The sequence below is a fragment of the Notamacropus eugenii genome, chromosome 4, assembly GCF_028372415.1.
Source record: "Notamacropus eugenii isolate mMacEug1 chromosome 4, mMacEug1.pri_v2, whole genome shotgun sequence".
Taxonomy (NCBI): Eukaryota; Metazoa; Chordata; class Mammalia; order Diprotodontia; family Macropodidae; genus Notamacropus; species Notamacropus eugenii.
The window spans coordinates 171,804,906-171,821,764 of record NC_092875.1 but is presented as its reverse complement, the minus strand read 5'-3'; the positions used below and the strand labels follow the sequence as shown (position 1 = coordinate 171,821,764).

The 16,859-nt window shown below is 39.8% G+C and overlaps 1 long non-coding RNA gene across 1 annotated transcript; it reads right to left on the bottom strand.

The window, feature by feature from the left end:
* Positions 1–587: 587 nt before the first annotated feature.
* Positions 588–12,394, bottom strand: LOC140500771 (uncharacterized). The gene is made up of 2 exons (XR_011965865.1): positions 7,754–12,394; positions 588–4,794 (listed from the first exon to the last, which is right to left on the bottom strand). It is a non-coding gene; the product is annotated as an uncharacterized lncRNA (long non-coding RNA).
* Between the last annotated feature and the right edge of the window lie 4,465 nt (positions 12,395–16,859).

Below are 16,859 nucleotides of genomic sequence, written 5' to 3'. Positions count from 1 at the left end.
ACTCTACTGTCTTGGTACAGTCTCTGGGCTATCATCTATTCTAGAGGATGAAAGAGTAAAGAAGCTCTATGGGAAACCGGATAGGATCTTCCTAATTAAGTCAACATAGATGCTGCTACCCAGTGATTTAATGAAAAAGTTGGCACTGGTGGTACCAACTGATGGTGAAAACTAGAGTGGAAAATATGGTTCTAAAATGAGAGGCCAATAGCTTGTTGGCTACTCAGAAGCCTCATGGGTGTATATCATAAAACTTTCTTCAGAAAGGAAGTTATAATGTCCCACCACATTGCCTTTGCATAGGCTGTTCATCATATCTGGAATTCACACCCTTACCTTCATTTTTTGGAATTCCTAGTTCCCTCAAAAGCTCAGTTTACGTGTCACTTCTACATGAGACTTTTTCTGAAGGCCCAATTGTTAGTGTGCTCTCTTGACATATTAACTAGTACCTATTTTATATATTTACTTGTGTACATGTTGTCTTTCCCAGTATAATTTATGCTCCGTGGAGACAGGGCATATGTTCATTTTTGTCTCTATATGCCCAGTGCCTTGCACATAATAGATAATAAACATTTAACAAATGCTTATTGAATTGAGTTTAATGTGGCATAAACCTAAAGATATCACAAAAAGTGAAACTGACTACATCCTAGACAAGAAACTACTTACAACTCTAGCAGTCATTTCAGAATTAGCAGTGTGTGTGCATTCAGATCATTTTTACTGATTAAGCCAAAGATAAATGAGAAGAAAGGATCAAAATGAGAAGAGAGCACTATGCATTTGTAACAACTCCAGCCTGGCCTGCGCAATGAGCTGATTCTGGAAAATGGGTAATGAATAAAATTAAAGACATTGACTATGATTATCAAAGTTTCTTTGAGAAGTTGAGCTAATGTAAAACAGTCACCACAATGGGGAGGTCAAAAGAGCACAGAAGCAGCCTTAAAGAGTGATATAGTAGGCATAAGTTTAGAGTTCTTTTCATTTGCAAATCTTCACAGAGGAGGATGGAAGGCAATCCGTTTTTTCTCATATAACAGCAAAAATCAGTTTGAATAGAGATCAATTCTAATCTAGCTCACTTAATCCATATCATTTTAGGAACATTTGTGCATAAAAACCAGAAGGCCAATAAACAGATGAAAAATTAAAATAGATAATATCATACAGATGATCACATCTTTTCCAATTATATGCAATTGACTGAGATGTGTAGAAATCTTGCTTTCTCTTGACTCGTTATTTTTACAAATTATTTGGCTCAATGGAACAAAATGAAGACTTGAAGGCTCTCCTTCAATTAGGTGTCTGTCACACCTGTGTTACAATCATGCGATCCCCCATGATTGATAGGGCTATGGGGATAATGTTGTCAAATGATCTCCTGAATATTGACATCAAGAAAGCCGTTCAGCAGCAAAATAAACGGCTGCCTAAAACATTCAACAGTATATTGAGGATGTCCAAAGGGCAAACAAAAGTAGTATTCTCTATGGATGGAGATGTTTTCTAAATGCTCCTGTCCACAGATGAAATGTTATTAATTGCATCAAGTCCTTGAATGCTGTAATTCATTCTCAGCCAGACCCATAACAATGGGAAAGAGATTGGCTTAATCATCTGTAATGGAAAAACAAAGCAAATGAAAAACACGTGCAACTCACAACCCAGAACCAAAGATCTAAGTTTACATGATAGGATTCAATCTTAGGATTTCACTCTTAAATAATTTCTTTTTGGGATATGCTCCTGCCTAAGATTTCTCCAAAACCATCAAAATTAGGTTGTAAGGTTTCCACAAAAAATGGGAGGACTCTCAGCTCCCATACAACTAGCCACATATCAAAAATAAGATGGACTTTATGTATAATTCTATTAAAAATATAAAAGATCCATGCTTGAGACCATAAAAATTAATATAATTCTTCCCTTTCTGGGGAGCCTTGACTTCCTCAAGTACTTATACATTTATAATACCACACATTTATACTAAAATCCTGGACTTGAGATCCCTCATTCCACAACAAGAGACAAATACTATAGAATTAAGCAACTCCCTTTTAGTATGGCACTCGATTTTGCACAGTTCTCTTGATTGATGGTACTATCATAAAGTTGAAGCCCTTTCAAAAGGGGAAAACATCCAGAGTTTATCCATAGTGGTGACTCTTCCTCCTGGATGTGTATAGTCCTCATAATTCACAGTACTAGCATAGAGCCAGGTCTGGGTTTGCTCCTCCACACCAGGGCTCCCGGTTCCTAATTTATTCTTGGTTCTAGATCCAGCTTGGGTTAGGGACCTTTCTACTTGGTCTTGTAGCTCCTTTGCGTGGTCCAGTAGACTACTCCAGCGTGGCTGGCTTGCGTTCCTGAAGCTCACAACTTGGCACAGGAGCTCCTTGTGACTCCACTGCCGCCATCTCTGTGGTCATATGATTCTTCCATTTCTGGGACTACATAGTTATTCTAGGGGCCACAAAGATAAACAGACTTTCCTTCTGGGAAATAAGATTGCTTTCTGAGTTAGTACCTATACTGTTTGCATTTCTCTGTCTCCTTCATCTTCTGGTTTGCCTTTTAAAGGCCAAAACCAGGAGTTCAGTCTTAGTATATGAATTGGCTATGAATCACCAGTCTTAATGTGGTAGTGTTAAAGGAACATGGTGAGTGAGTGTCCAGGACCAGTTGAGTTCATACCCAAGAGCTGATCTTTTCTAGGAATTTACAGCTCCTGAAGAAACCCTAGTTTCTGTATCTTTTGTAGTCTTCTTTTGTCCTATCGAAAGACCCTTTGGCAAATTCTTTTAAATATCCTTAGTAGTGGCATTTGTTTATTGAGGGTGGGTATAAGAAGCAGTCCAAAATGACTAGAATCTAGTTCTGGAAGACAAAACAGATGCTATGGTTTAGAATCAGAAACAAAGTGTGGCCTTATAAATGAATAAAACTGGTTTTCTTGTGTGGCTTATAAAAATAAAAGTTTTTAATTGACTCAGGGATTCATAAGAAAAGCTCTGAAATTTTGTTGAGTATGAAAGCATCACTGGAATGGAGGTGTTATGGGCCTCCCAAGAGAATCACTTGGAAGGGAACATTGCTTGTCTGCACGTAGAAATTCTGGGATGTTTGCTTAAAAATCATTCACATGCAGAGCTGAGTGAATCTTTATTTTTTTTTTTTAACCAAAGCAAGGAGTAAGCTGAGAAGACACTGATGTGGAGGAAGGTGGTAAATGATGAAACTCCCTTTTATTTTCTGTGGTTGTGAAATTGATGTTCATTTTTTTCATCTGCAAGGTTAAGGGTGCAACTTCTTGGCCTGTTTGAGCTAAGATAAAATGTAGAAGGAAGAGAGCTAGCTTTAGAATCAGAAAGTATGAGTTTTAATGAAGGAATCTGAGTTCCTGTCCCAATTTTGCTACTTACTATTAGCAAGAACATTTCACTAGATGAGAGCAAGTCACACAATCCAAATACATACTAACAATGAGAATCCAGTAGCACAATTCAGCCTCTACGGTGTAACCATCTACATTACCCTGTCATTCCCAGTCCAAGTAGTAATCCATAAATCAAATGAATGATTTAACTAAAATTTTCAACCATCTTCTAACTTTCCAGTTTATGTAACTCATGACTCTCAAGTGGTGAGCTCACATAGATTAGGTCCAGTCAATATTCTCTGGACTTCAATTGCCTCACCCAGAGTTTAGCCTGGGAAATGTCAGAATATAGCTTGTTTTAGAGTTCCACAGAAGCAGGTAAAAGTTCTGAGCTCCTATACAAGAACTTCAGGTAATAAATGCTGTAAAGTAGTATCCTTTACTTCCCTAAAGAAAATCCCTGAAATGCTAGAGACTCATAGGAGCCCATAAAAAGTGTAGAAAACACACAATGAACTCAATAGCTTGAAAGTAATCAAATCTCCCACTTCTCTGGTGCTTTCCTCACTTTTAAAAACAAGGTTTCTACCCTCCATCCCCCTTTTGCCCTGAAGATTCAGTGTCACCATGACACGTTCAGGAGCTTTAAATTCCTAGATAAGATCAACTCTTGGGTATGAACTCAACTGGTCCTGGGCACTCGCTCATCTTGTTCCTTTAACACCACCACATTAAGGCTGGTGACTTATAGCCAATTCATATACTAAGACTGAACTCCTGGTTTTGGCCTTTAAAAGGCAAACCAGAAATTGAAGGAGACAGAGAAATGCAAACAGTGGAGGTACTAACTCAGGTTTAGAAATCTCCTGGAAGAGAAACACATTTTGGGGCTGCTAGATAAGTGATTCCTTTGGACCTAACTATCTGAATAGAACAGTCCAGAACTTTTTGCTCCCGCCTGTCATGCCTCTAGTCTCTTGATGATTCTCCAGCTTGAGGAGGCAACATAAGTAATCCTTTTCTCTCTCCAAGAGGAATGCTGCTCAGGAAATTCCCATTCTCTTGATATAAGGATTAATGCCTAAACTCTTATGCTTATTTTTTTTTCACAAAGCAATGGGACTGCCCAACAAATCTCTTTGCAGACCATGTGAGCAACCACATGCGGCTTGTCCTGTTTTTCTTTTGAGAGTCAGCTCCTGTTGGCAGAGTGAAGGGAGAAAGGTGGAGAATTTCACCTCTCCTGCTAAAGCCTTATTATGCCACTAACTGAAGGGAAAAAGGCAAAAAAAGCAGAAAGAAGCCTGTCAACTTATCTTTATAGGCACAGAGAGGTGAAGGTCCTTTCAGAAGCACAGTTATCCTTCCAAGAACACCAACCAATTGCTTCATCTTGGGCAGGGCTGTGTGTGAAGAGGGAGAACCAACATCGGTGAAACTCACCCCAGAAAGACACTGCTTAGACACCTCTTCAGAGCAGCCAAGTCATCGTAAGGTTTCTCCAGTCACTGAGACCTAATCAGGCATCTTCTGTGCTCTCCTCAACAAAGGCACCAAAGAGCATATCCTGATAAACTCATCAAACTGATCCCTATTCAACCCTTCATTTATTTACATCTAATGTCAATTTTTTAGACTTTGCTTACCACACACACACACACACACACACACACACACACTCTTCCTACCAAATGGTCTCTTTCTAGACATCTTTGGTTGGTAACACGTGCCAGGTGAAACTCTTTCCCTTACTTTTCATTGTCACAGTAAAAATGCTCAATCCTTCCTTTTTTGAATATTTTTTGAATTTCAGGTATCTCTGTTTGACCTTTCCTAAACACTCAGTCACATTCTAACTTATAGTAGAATAAGTTGCTTGAGGGTAAGAATTGTCATGTTTTATTTTTGGATTTTCCCCAGTATAGAGTACAGGGTCTTATTTGTAGTAAGTATTTATTAAATCTTTATTGAATCAAATTGAATTGAGCTAAGTTAATTTGTCACACATTTTATTATGTGCATAATAATTACTATGCTACATGATCATTTTGAATAATAAGCGGTTCATGTAAATCACTATAATTAGTATTGCCCTTATACAACAAACCAAGATTTTGTAGATTTTCTCATCTTTCTTAAATTTTCAGTAAGCAACAAATCAATATTGACAATTTCTCCTGATACAGTGTCATTTTTAGCTGTATACAAACTCTGATACTCCCAGTCATGACATTCCTAGGAGACAAGTCATAAAAACTTCCCAACAGTTTAATGTCCCCATTTTCTGGCTTCCTATCCACATCCACCTTCACTTCCCTTGGGATGAGCATTCCATCCTTCTTGCAAAAAGTCCAGCTGCTTCCTACCTATTGCTAACATCCAAAACGATCAGACTCAGGGACTTTGTATTGAAGAATGGGAATTCTGGGAATGAGACAGGGAATGATCAGTCCAGTGGGGAAAAGTAGATGAGTCCTAGGCCAGGGAAAGAAGCTGGTGACCCAGAGGCACCAAGATCCTGGTCCCTCCAATAGTCCTAGCTTGGTGCTGGATTTCGATTACACTTATTCATTAAATAACTACCACATGCCAGACATGATGTTGGGGATGCAAAGGAAAAAAACAAGTCCCCTCAAGGAACTTATATTCTCTTGGTGGTGAAAACATGTATACATATAAATGTATTCCCCTTCCCTACCATCCTAAAGACATGAGGCTCTTCCTTTCCTTCTTCCAGTGGATCATGTGGGAAGTCTGGGTGTAAAGGTGTGGGGGACTGCTTCTGGCTGTATATTATGAATTGTCAAGATATTAGGAGACACCCTGTTTTCCAGAGCTAAGGCCCAGCAAGCAAACTATGCCCTGAGCTTGGCCTAACAACAATCCTTTTTGTCTCACCCTATGGCAAAATCACATAATCATTGTTGCTTTGACCAGCACCAGGTGTTCTCTGTGCTTGGACAAGCACCCAGGTTCTGGTCACAAAGCCCGACTATGACTCAAACTTCTCTCAGTGTTGCTGTCACCTCTCATTCTTGGGCTATAGACCACTGCAAAGCCATTGGTTTAGGTATTGATCTGCCTGCACTAACGTGGGCCCCCCCACTAGGAGTGGGGTCCCAGCATATGTGTGTGTAAGTCATTTCCCTCACTTTGAAATTAAACTTCTGACTGACTCCTGACTCTCCTGTCCCTAGGCTGCTCTGCTCGGCTCCTGCCATCCACGGGTTAGAGCCAGCTCAGTCCAGGTGACAAGACTCATTGCTGGACTGAATCCTCATGATGATCTGCTAAACTGCAAGCCTGTAATTGAGATGAGATTGCTTCTTTTTTTGGTTCTTCTCTTTCCTTTGATACCTGCAAGTCCTGGAGGCCTGCTGTGGATGGAAGCGGGGGCATCACTAGGAGCAGGAGGGGCTGAAGACAGGGGAAGTGTCTGTATCAGGTAACCAACACCAGAAGAAGCCAAAACAGCAGCATGTGTGGTTGTTTAGGGAGCCAGGCTACCATCAAGAGAGGAGCTGGCATCAAAAAAAGGTCCCAGGAAATAATCAAACTTGACCAATCGATTGGACAATGTCAAAGGAGTGGAAACATTAACTTGGCTAATTATCAGTTCTGCCAAAACTGTTTATGTCCCAATGAGGCTGGAATGTTGGCCTCCCAACTGAGTGTATTAGTAGTGATAAGTGAACTACTGAATTCTGTGGGGCAATTAGGTGGCACAGTGGAAGGCTGGAATCAGGAAGACCTGAGTTCAAATCCAGTCTAGATACTTGTTAGTTGTGTGACCCTGTGTGTGACCCAACTCATTCAAGCCTGTTTGCCTCAGTTTTCTCATCTGTAAAATAAGCTGGAGAAGGAAATGGCACACCATTCTAGTATCTTTGCTAAGAAAACCCTAAATGGGGTCATGAACATTCTGACATGGATAGTGGACAATGCTCTCGTACCTTCCCAGTCACCAGTGGAGTGAAACAGGGCTGTGTGCTTGCTTCCATGATTTTTAGCATGATGTTTTCAGTCATGCTGTCGAATACTTTCAACGAGGATGAACATGGCATCATGGTCAGCTACCGTACTGATAGTAAATTCTTCAATTTGAAAAGGTTACAAGCCAAGACCAAAGTAGAGGGAATATTGGTGCATGACTTTCTGTTTGCAGATGACTGTGCACTCAATGCAGCCTTTGAAGCTGCGATGCAACAAAGTATGGATCAATTCTCTGTTGCTAATTTTGGCCTAACAGTTAGCACCAAGAAAACACAGGGGCTCCATCAGCCACCACCACACCATATATACATAGAACCATTGGTTACAGCAAATGAAGAAGTTTTGAATGCTGTGGACAAGTTCACTTACCTTGGTAGTGTACTTTCCAGGGATGTACACATTGACAATGAGGTTGATGCATGCATTGCCAGAGCTAGCTCAGTGTTTGGGAGGCTCTGAAGAAAAGTTTGGGAGAGAAGAGGTATTAGACTGACTACCAAACTGAAGGTCTACAGAGCCATTGTGCTGACTTCATTGTTACATGCTTATGAAACATGGACAGTCTATCAGCACCATTCCAGGAAACTGAATTGCTTCCATTTGAACTGTCTTAGGAAGATTCTGAGGATCACCTGGCAGGATAAGGTACCAGACATTGAGGTGCTTGCTTGAAGTAAACTGCCAAGTATTCAAACTCTGCTTCAGAGAGCGCAGCTCCAATGATGAGCTGGCTATGTTGTTCGAATGCAAAGCATATGCTTTCCAAAAAATACTATTTTACGGAGAACTCACACAGGTCAAGTGTTCGCATGGTGGTCAGAAGAAGCAATATAAGGACACTCTCAAGGTCTGAAGAACTTTGGAGTTGATTGTGCAACATGGGAGACACTAGCACAGGACTGCTCAGGATGGCATGCCCACATCAGAAAGGGTGCTGTGCTCTATGAGCAAATCAGAATTGAAATAGCTCAAAGAAAATGCAGGATAAGAATCCACCTCAAATGTTCACACAGACCATTTGTGCCTAACCTGTGGTAGCTCATATTGGTCTGATCAGCCACAGTCAGACACATTGAAACTTGACTCTAGCATAGTGATGTCATTTTGGTCCTCTTCAGGAACAAAGGACAACAACCAACCCACCAGGTATATATGTACGTGTATATTTATCTTTGTGTGCCTGTGTGTATGTGTGTCTGTCTGTGCATCACTGTAGCCTCCCTGGGAGAAGAGGGGTAACAAGAACAAAGTAAAAAGTGCACAGCAGAGAACAAAAGAAAACTTACCAGGAAGCAAAGAAAAGACGGACAGCCCTGAACACAATGTGTGGTATTTATTAAATAGGCTTTCTTGAAATGGAAATTTATTGCAGTATATTCTGAATCCTCTTTTACATTCTGCTTTGCACATGGCTATGCTTTCTTTTTTCTTTTCTTATTTTGAATTTTAGTATTTAAGTTTAAAATAATTTTGAAAAGGAGAGATTGATTTACAAGATTTCATATAAATCTTTGCTATGGTGAAGGGTGGGGAGGGAAAGAGTAGGAACAGGGAGAGTGAGAGGCATCAGATACCTAAAAGGCTGACAATAATTTAAAATTTCCAACAGCTTGTTCGTATTGCCACCTATGCCCTGAACCCCTTCAGTGATCACTGATCTCTAACTAACATGTCAATCACTTGTACCCTTTCTATCTTATCACAGTCTCTTCATTCCTTGAGGCTGAAGCAGCAAAATTAAACTAGTTATACATGAGAGTAGAGAGCGAGGCATTCTTCAGGTTTCCTGGATCTGGAGCTGACCAGGATCCATAGGCAGAACTGCTTTTCGGATGTGGGCAGCTAAGATGTCAGGGTTCAAGGGTGGAATAGGAGCTAGATCCTTCATTATGCTTTCTAGGTTAGGAGCCCTACTCCACAGCTTTCCTTGCTTTTCCTAAGGCAAGGACATCTTGGAAGCATTTGCTACTTTTTGAGACTTTATTCTGCAAAAGCTTGGGAAGTGAAACTTCTGCGACCTGAAACGCTCTCTGTTCTGAATTGACCCTAACCCAAAGGCCTGTGAAGAAAAGAAGGTAGCTTGCTTGTTCTGGATTCCACTGATCCTGAAATCCTCTGACTATTAATACCACCTGTGTGACCTTGGGCAAGTTATTCTCTCAATTCTGTCATCTGTAAAATTGAGGGGAGGATGAACTAAAAGACCTGTGAGCTTTCTTCTACCTCCAAAGCTAATAGAAAGAATCAGAGTAAAACAAGAGGAATAGGAAGACATTGAAAGGATCATCCTGAAACAAAGAATTGCATTGCAAGCATTATTTCATTTGTCTGCCATATTGCTTAGCACATGGTTTAATAAATGATTATTGATTGGTCACTCCGTGAATCTCCACTGTATGATGGAATTCTGTAAGCTTCACTAAGACAGGGAGCCTATTACCTAAATTTTCTATTTGTACCATTGCTTAGGACTGTGATCTATACAAAGTAGGCCCTTAATAAGTATTTGCTGCATTGAATTAAATTAAAAAATAACTAAACTAACTTTTACATTCCTAAAATGAGAACTAAGTTTAGTGGGAAGCTTCTGGGCTACACCTTGGATTTAAAACAAACAAATCCATAAACAAATATACTGGACTTGGCTGAGATCAGTCAGAGAAATATGGTGGGATATACATATTCAATTGTTCTTCTAAGAAGTCTTAGTAGAAGTTTATTTTTGGAAAACAAACAAACAAACAAAAAAAAACCCACTTTTGGGAGGCCTGAAGTAGTAGAAAGATCATCAGACTAGGGAACTGGAGGACCTAAGTTTGAGTCATGATTTGAGAGTTCTAAGGCATGGGATTTTGGCCATTTCGCTTAGCCATATTGTGTATTCTTCCCCCCTTTCCAAGCCACCCTGAACTATGAATATCCATGGCAATGAGGATTTCATTTTTTACCTTTATAACTTCATCAAGGAACCATCTGACTTAATTTGACTACAGCTGGAAAACTGTCTTTGGGAGAGAGTAAGGAAGTTAAATCATTAGTAAAAGATATTAATCCTTAAATCATCTCCTTCACAGGGTCTTTGTGGGGATCACAAGGTCACAGGTTCGCTGCATGAGTTTTTGTAACCACAGAGCACTATATAAAAAAGTGTGTGTGTATCTGTATAATCAAATACTCCCTTCTGCTTTTGGGGGGATCAAATCACTCCTTACATAAATGTGTGCTATTATTGTGGCTATTATGTTAATATTATACTATTATGATATATTAATATATGATATATTACTATGTAATATATTATGTTATTATTATTAATGTATTCTCACTCTGGACCCACAACAACTCTCATAAATCAAGACACTTCTCCCATCTAAAAACCGAGAAGGCCACTCTTGGTGCGGAGTTTTGCTTCCACATCAGTTTTAGCAATGGGATACTCTGGACCTGGATTTTCAGCTTCCTGTGGTGTATTATCTTCTCCCAATTCATTACAAGTTTATTGTGGGCAGGGACTGTCTATGTGTATGTATTTGTACCCCTGGCACTTAGTACAGTGCCTGGTGTATAGTAGACTCTTAATAAATACTTTTTGTAAGCAACTTTAGGGTTTAGGGTTAGGGTTCTGCAAGCAGCTTGTTGATTGGAATATACGGGCTTTAGATTTGTGGAAGCACAAGACACCATTCATGCATTCACCTAGCATTTACTAAGTGCCTACTATGTGTTAAGCACTGTGATAGGTACTGGAGATACCAGAAAAAAAATATCAAAGTCACTGCCCTCAAGGAGTAATATTCTATTGTACCTGATCTGTTCTATGGCTTCACTATTTAACCCCACTGGTTACAACTTTTCTCCCTCTTAAAAAGCTATTTTGTCAGTTATCAGCCTTTGTGTGCTCAATTCCCTGATGAGGACTTAAAGGTGAGAGATGAACTAGCTACTAAAATCAGCCTGACATAATGGAACAAGCACTGGCCTTAGAGTCAGAATTTCTGGGTCCTACTACTTCTTAGCTATGTGACCTTGGGCCCTCTTGGCTTCAGTTTTCTCATTTAAAACATATTGTGGTTAGATAGTATGCCATGGACTAAAATTCTCAAGGAAGGTCATCCCTGGGGGGATGGGAAGTTCCCAAGAATAAAATTCTGACATGGAGAGAAACAATTCTGAATGGGGGAAAGAAGGCAGTTGTCTAAAGAGACTGTGGACAAAAAGGAAATTCACTAACCAACTTAGGAAAAAAAATGTACACTGTCTTGATTAAACTTCAGCTGGGCAGTTGCATTAAGCTCTGGGTGTCACATTTTGGGAAGGCCACTGACAAGTTGGAGAGTATCCAGAGTAAGGCGAGTAGGATCATAAAGGACCTCAAGTCCATGCCACATGAAGGTTAGCTGAAGGAAATGGGGATGTCTTAGCCTGAAGAAAACAAGACAGTGAGGAAATGATAATTGTTTTCATGTGTTTGAAGGCCTGTCATGTAGAAAAAAAAGGAGGGGGGAAATAAACTTACTCTTCTTGGCCCTAGACATCAACACTAGTGTCAAAGTAGTCAAGAGGCTTGATACCAGAAATTCCTAAAGTTATAGCTTTCAAAGATAGAATGGGCTGTCTTGGAAAGTCACGAAATTCTTGTCCCTGGAGGTCTTTAAGCAGAACTGGATGACTACTTGTTGGGTATGTTGCAATGGGAATTTCTTTTTGGGTATTGGCTAGACTAGTGGCTTCTGAGGTACCTTCCACCTCTGAGAATTTGTGATATTGTGAGAAGCTGATCTTTATGGTTTTTTCTAGTTCTAATTAATGTCTGTGAAAAGTGTATCTGGAGGAAAGAAAGAAACATCTTGAATACAGCAATCAATGAATATGTTGTGGTGACATAGTGTGAGTCAAAAGCAGCATGTTCAAAGAAGGGATACATATACAATAAAGTTACAAATATTTACACACACATATAAACAATGTATATTTTTATTATTTATAATTATAATTTATATTATATTTATGTACATATAATTTTTATCTCTATATAAATTTATATGATTTATATAAATAAATATAATTTATAATTATAAATAAGAGTTACAAATGGGTACTCTTTTTAAACTTTTGGTTTACTGGAATAACTTGAATTACATAATGGGAACAGGAGAAATTAGTGAAGGCCATGCACTGTAGCAGAAAGAGCAATGAACCAGAACTGGGTTCTAATCTTGGGGAGCCTCTCTTAGCTCCTGTTGTGCCTTTGGGTAAATTACTCCCTGTCTCTTGACCTTAGTCTTCTCACCTGCACAATAAGGGAGATTGTACTGAAGGGTCTTCTTGCTCCACATTTTGTCCATCACCAACTTTTTTGTACTTCTGTTCCCCCCTCTCCCTTCTTGCCCTGGAAGCATTCACATTGCCTCTACCTTCCATCCCAGACCCTTCTTATCCATGCTTTACTGAAGTCATCTTCCTAACATGCCATATTACTGAAACTACCACCCAAAACATTTCTAACTGGGGAAAGCCCACTCTTCCTAGCTGCCATCAGACCTACCGTCCTTCAAATTGGCCATCTTCTTGCTATGATGTCTCTACACATGCCACCCCTACTGTACTAGGTACCACATACTTTTTATCTTTGCCTTATTCACAGTGACATGCACACACCATTCATTTAATAAACAAGTATTGCTTTAAAAGGGATTTAAAGTCATTTCAGAGATACCAGGAAGTCCAAACTACTCAGTCCAGAGTCATCCTTCTACAGAATCAGAGCTAGCATAGAGTGATTGGGGTTTTGGCCTAGGGCAAAGGATCTTGAAGATGTTTTCTCACCTTCAGTAGGGACATCAATGCTACTGAAATATCACTTCCTTCCAACAACACTGGGTTCCTAACCTTAATTCCAAGGGTCCAATGGCCTGTTGTAGACCCTTCTTGGGGTTGATTTACCCCATAATTCATCTGGCAGGTACCACGCAAGACATCCAGGACAAATAAAGGGTATTCAGGGAATTGGCCAGGGCACTGATTATGGCTGCTGCTTTCTCCTGCAATAGTGATTTGAGGGTAGAAATTTTGTCTCTCCGTCTTCCCAGCTCTAAGCATGGGGGGCACGATACAGAGCCACATTCAATAACTGGTCTCTCAAAGATGATGATAATCATTGACATATTACCAGTTAAACAAATAATCCACATCCTTGGACTTCTTTTCTTTCTCAAAGGGGCACTTTGGAAGGGAAAAAAAATGTGAAATTCAGTGTGAAAACCCAGGCTACAACTTCAACCTGGTGAGCAACAGAAGGAGAACAAATTTTCTGTTAATAGGGATTTCATTTTGTAGGAAGTGAATGTAAAGGATGAGCAGAACTGCTATGGCTGTCAAACACCAAGGCTGCAAAATTCCATTTCTTTCCTTAAATATGGAACTAGTTTGTGAGGGCTCTGATTGGGAATGTACAGCTTTCAGAAAACCTGTTTATTGCTCAAAATGTCCTTGTGGATAATATGTGATGTGCTGGCTTTTATGTGACAGGATTTAATGTTGTGATTTGGTGCTGTCAAACATAAGGTAATAAAACTTAAAAAAAATCCTATATGCTGCTGGGCTCTCTGAAAACAATCAGTTCCTCTCTTTGTGCTGATAGTTTTAATCTTTGTGAAAGCAGGGGGAGAGGGAGATATACTTCTCTCTAAGTGGCTATCCAGTGCCACAAGCACCTAACCCTCCCCTTCAGTGGTGGGACATTTAGATTCATGGTATCTTAGACCTGGGAAGGGATCTTTGAAATCATCCCATTCAACCTACATATTTGAGAGACAAGGACATGGAAACCAACACATATGAAGAGATTTACCTGATCTCTCCAGTTGTTAGGGCTTCCTTACCCCCCACCCCCACTCAAATTACCTTCTATTTATTCTGGATGTATTTTGTATAGAGATATAATTTGTATGAATATATGCATGTATGCATAGGATTCTGTTTGTATGGCATAGTGGATAGCACTACAGGTGGTGACCTGCCTTGGTAGACAGAATTTCCTCATCTGGGAAGTCCCTATATCAGCGATATCACAGGACCAGTTCGTATTGCCATATGTGCTTGGCACTGTGTCAGACACTAAAGACATAGGTCTAACATTAAAACAGTATCTCCCCTATAGGAGAGTACATTACATTCTACTGGAGGAGATTTGCACATGCACATACTTAGCTCTGTACAAAATAAATATACGGTTATTTTAGTGGAATGAAGGCACTGGTAGCCTGTTCTTGGTCCTCAGCCTCCTGGGCCTCTCTATGGCATCTGCTATTGATAAACATTCCCCTTTTTACATACTCTCTTCTTTGCTTTATAATCCTCACACTCTCCTGGTTTTTCTCCTTCCTCACTGATTGCTTCTCCTCAGTCACCTCCTGGTCTCTAAATGTGGGCATCCACAAAGGTCCTTTTGTCCCTTATATTCTTCCAGCTTTGGTGATCTTATTCCCTCCAGTAGCTTTAATTATCTCGTATAAGATGACTCACAAATCTAGATCTCCAGCCCCACCTTCCTAGAGCTCTAGTTCTGTATTTACTGCTGCCCCTTGGATCTCTCCATTGAGATATCTGGCTGTCAGCTCAAACTCATTGTGGCCCAAACTGAACTCAGCATATCCCTTTTAACCTTGCCCCTTCTCTTCCCTTCTCAGTTTCTATTAATGGCACTATCATTATTCCCCTGGTCTCTTAGTCTCAAAATCTCATTGTAATCCCTCTCACTTTTACCCTCAGTCAGGCTGAGAAGTCCTACAGATCCCACCTTTGGGATCGTTCTTGCAGCTTTTTTTCCTGCTCTCACTACCACTCTCTGACTCAGGTTCTCATTTCCTCTGATCTAAGTTGTTCTGATAGCTTCCTACCTATGCATCCATTTCTTCCTCTCTACTATCCATCCTCCACATGGGGGCCAATATGATCTAATGCACACACATTTTACCCAATCCTTTCCCCATTCAAAAAGCTTCTGTTTTCCCCTTTATCTATAAGATAAGTCAATTAACAAATCAACAAACAAATATTTAGTAAGAGTTTACTATGGGCTAGGAATTAGGTTAAATGTTGAGGGTATAAGGAAAGGCAAATTTGGTTCTTGCTGGCAAGATGTTTATATTCTAATAACGGGGGAGATAACATGCAGATAAATAAGTGTACCCAAGAAGCATACAGATTAGGTAAACAGTAAAATAAAATAAAAAATATCCTCATGCTGGCATTTGAAATCCTCCAGAATTTGGATCCAACTTACTTTTCTTTAAGACCCAGGTGTCATCTTTCCCATAAAGCCTTCACTTATTACCCTTTTGTTGGTGTGGTTTTTCAGTCAATTTTCAATTATGTCTGACTCTTCATGACCCCATTGGGGGCTTTCTTGGCAGAGATATTGGAGTGGTTTGCCATTTCCTTCTCCAGCTCATTTGACAGATGAGGAAACAGAGACAAACAGGGTTAAGTGACTTTCCCAGGGTCACACAGCAAGTAAGTGTCTGAGGCTGGACTTGGATTCAGGTCTTCTTGACTTCAGCCTGGCACTCTATCTACTGTGTCACCTAGTTGCCCAACTTATTATCCTAGCTACAGTGAACTAATGAATATATTAACCAAAAATTTTAAAAATTCTTACTATATCCCAAGCGCTACACAGACCTTGGTCTTGAGATCACCTTCTAATTGAGAGAAGACACATTATAGGAGGGTTCAGCTTGGAGGTTAACAGAAAAGCCCAATGGTCCTTAAGCAGCAAGACTGATGGCAATGCCTGAGATTCTGGAGTGTATAGAATGATCCATGGGTTTTTAGGGCTCAGTGGCAGAGTAGATGGTAAGGCCTTCCATCTTACCATTACAGTGGGTGACTCATCATTAAAATGCTGGGAGTGGCTATATGATCTCTTAGAATCTTTCATGTCTCCCTTGTCTCCCCTTACTCATCTTAACTTTTTTTTTTTTGGTGTATATACCTTATTTTCTGATCAGGTCTGGGAAGGACAGATCAAAAATGGCTAGCAGAACTGAAACTCCAGATAATCAAGATTTTAAGAAACTACCATCAGTTAGTCACCAGACTCAGACAAATTAGATCTCAGTTACTAAAAGAACTGGTAGACATGATGGCTAAATCACTTGTCACTGTTATTTGAAAGATTATGTAGAATGAAAAAGGCACTACAAGCCTGGAGAAGAGCCTAATATAATCCTGATTTTCAAAGAAGGGAAGGTAGTGGTGTCTGCAGACTATAGGCCAGTTAGTTGGATCTCAATTCCTGACAAAAATCTAGAATGTATAATTAAAAGGGTGGCTAGTGAACAACTAGAAAAGGAAATGGTGATCACAAAATGTCAGAAAGGCTTAATCAAGAACACGTCATGGCAGACTAATTGCATTCTTAGCAATGTAGATCAGGAGAAAGAAATAATCATAGTTCATCTAGATTTTAGCA